This window comes from Orycteropus afer, unplaced genomic scaffold (assembly GCF_000298275.1).
Source record: "Orycteropus afer afer isolate SDZICR_OR568_19922 unplaced genomic scaffold, OryAfe1.0 scaffold00302, whole genome shotgun sequence".
Taxonomy (NCBI): Eukaryota; Metazoa; Chordata; class Mammalia; order Tubulidentata; family Orycteropodidae; genus Orycteropus; species Orycteropus afer.
Genome location: NW_006921889.1, coordinates 2,759,223 through 2,762,486, shown reverse-complemented (window position 1 = coordinate 2,762,486; position 3,264 = coordinate 2,759,223). Strand labels below are relative to the sequence as shown.

Below are 3,264 nucleotides of genomic sequence, written 5' to 3'. Positions count from 1 at the left end.
ATTATCTTCTGTGTCTGTGTTAATTGGTTTCCCTTTTCTTTGTTGAAGAGGGTCTGTGCAATCCTTCTGCCTAGTCCGCCATCTTGCCCCGCCTCCCATGAGTACATTTTTCATGTGAGAGAAATGTAAACAATTATGTGTAAATGTGATCCCAAATGTTGGCAGTTCCTCTCCTCAAGAATCTGGAATAAACTTGGGACTAGCTTTGACCAATAGAATATGGTAGAAGTAACACTGTGTGAATTCCAGAGCCTAGGCCTCAGAGGCCTTGCAATTTCTACCTTCACCCTCTTAGAAAACTTCTGTGGGACCATCCTGCAGAGAAGACCAGGAAGAAAGACCAGGTAAAGAGAGAAACCTGACCATCACTACCACCTGTCCTAGGTGAGCCTGGTTCCCAGCTGACTTGCCAGTTGAATGTAACTGTATGAGCAAGTCTAGGTGAGAACCAACCAGCCAACCCACAGAATTGTGAGAAATAATCATTGTTGATTTAACTCACTAAGATTTGGGGGTGGTTTGTTATGTAGCAATAAATAACTGATCAACCAAAACCAAACTCACTGCCGTCGAGTCAGTTCCAACTCATAGCTATCCCTCCTTGGGTTTCCGAGATGGTATGTCTATGGAAGTAGATTATCCAGTTTTCCTTCTGAGGAGTGGCTGGTGGGTTTGAACCACCGGCCTTCTGGTTAACAGTCAAATGCCTTAGGCACTATGCCACCAGAGCTAGATAATTGATACTCTCTCCTTTATTCAGTGATTTTTTTATATCCTACAGGAGCTCTGGTAGTGTAGTGTCTAAGGCACTTGACTGCTAACCAGAAGGCTGGTAGTTCAAACCCACCAGCCACTCTTCGGAAGGAAGATGGGGCAATCTATTTCTGTAATGATACTGCCTCGGAAACCCAAGGAGAGGTCGCTATGAGGGTCTGACTCAACAGCACATAACAACAAAAACAGTAATCTTTTGATATTTTCTCTATCTTTTGTTGGGTAGATTTCTAGGTACCTCATAATTATGATTGTTCTTATTTCCTATTAAATTTTGTATAACTGTTATATAGAGTTGCTATTGATTTTTATATGTTGATTTTATATCCAGCAAACTTGCTGAAGTCTCTTTTAAGTTTAAGAATTTGTCTGTAGATATTCTTGGATTTTTTAATTCAGATAATATTATCAATTGAAAAAAGATGATATTCACTTCAAATTATTATAGCTTATGACTTTCTTTCTTCCTGACCTGTGTCAGCAACATTTCTTTTTTATACAGCTTTCATTTAATTTTGGAATAGGTATCACAATCACATGCTTCAAAAAGTATTAAAAGGTATGAAATGAAAAGTCCTGTTTTTATCATTCATCCTTCTTTTCTTATGGCAATGGCTCATATAATATTAACCAATACGGGTATTTGCTGATATCCCTTCTCTCTCCTTGCCTTTGATAAAAAATGCTTCTAAATTATAGTATTAAGATACCGACATTATCAGTAGGTTTTTGGTAGACACTTCATCAGGTTAAGAAAGTTATCTTCTATCTTTAGATTGCTAAGAGCTTATTTATCATTGAGAATTAAATCTTATCCAATATTTTTACTTTTAATTTTTAAGATATTATTTATATACAGTAAAATGCATAGATTATAAGTATACAGTTTAATGCATTTGGGTATGCATATGCCCATGTAACTCACACCTCTTCAATGTATAGAACATTTTCATCTCTCTATAAAGTTCCCTTGTGCTCTTTGCCAGTCAATCCCACCACCTTACCTCCCTGAGGCAATCAAACTTCTGATATTTTGCTTCGAAAAAGTCAGTTTGGCCAATACGAACTTTAGGCTACACTGGGTGTTCTGACCTAGCAGAGGAAGACAGGAAACTTCATACCTGCTGAGTGGTCCTGGTAACTGCCACCTCACTGTGAGGAAACAGGGCTGCTTCCCATCCGCAGGATCAAGAGCATTGGTAAGAGAGTGCGTCACCGTTCACAGGAACACTGTCAGTTATCACATCTACTTGATCACAGTCTGGATTTTGCTCCTAGGGCATTCTCAAGAATTTCCTCAGACTGAAAACCTCACCGCACAATGACCTTTGCTGCCTCCCTGGCTGACCTCCAAGTATAGGCCACCTGCCTCATCTGTCTGGATTACCTGAGAGACCTAGCGGCCATTGGCTGTGGCCACAATTTCTGTCATCCCTGCATCCAACAGGGCTGGGAAGGTCTACCGGACTTCTTCCCATGTCCCATCTGCCTGCACATTGCCTTTACTAGAACTTCAGGCAGAACACCCAACTGTGTCACCTGACTGATATTGCGAAGCAATTTCCAATAATGAGGAAACTCAAGGAAGAGAAACTTCTTTGTGAGAAGCACAACCTGCTTGTTGCTGAGCCTGTTCTGTGAGAAGGCCCTGGAGCTGCTGTGTCCACAGTGCAGGATCTCCCCCAACCACTGGGGTCACCACCTAACACCCACGAAGCAAGCTGCAACTCGTCACAGAAAGAAGCTCAAAAGTGACATTGAACCTCCGAGAAAGAAGATTGAGGATGCTCAAAGGGGATTTGAAATGCAAGTCTCAAAACTATTGAAATTGAACTTCCAGGTGGAAAATCAAAAGAGTGAATTATACTCAGAATTTGAACATTTTTTAATTTCTTGGGAAAGGAGCAAGAAGCGATTCATAAGGGGATACTAAATGAAGAGAAGGATGTAGAAGAGAAACTAACTGATAACAGAGAGGAAATTTCAGACCACAGTTCCAACACTGAAAAATCTACTTCGTGAAATAGCAGAGAAGTGCATTTATTGATCTAGATTTATTGACAGGAATAAGAAGTATCCACAACATGTATGAAAACCTAAAAACCCCAACAGTGTTTTCATATGAGTTAAAGAGGGAGCATTTCAGTCTCCGTCCACAATATTTTGCCAGCAAAATATCATCAGCCTATTTAAGGTAAATTTGACACTAGATCCTAAAACAGCCCACTATAATCTGATTATTTCAGAAGGCAGAAAAACTGTGATGTATGGAGTGATGAAACCAAACTGTCCTCATACGCCCAAGGCATTTACTTTTCACCCAGCCGTCCTGAGTACTGAGGGATTTCATACGGGGAGACATCTTTGGCAAATAGCTGTGAGAAGCACAGGTGAATGGTCCTTAGATGTGTGCAAAGAATCTTTCCCCAGAAATGCAATGATATCACCGTGCCCAAGCAATGGATGCTGGCAAATTCAGCTTTGCACTAG

At 40.5% G+C, this 3,264-nt stretch overlaps 1 pseudogene; it reads left to right on the top strand.

Moving 5' to 3' along the window:
- Positions 1–2,095: 2,095 nt before the first annotated feature.
- LOC122151106 overlaps positions 2,096–3,264 on the top strand; it is a 75,113-nt pseudogene continuing 73,944 nt past the window's right edge.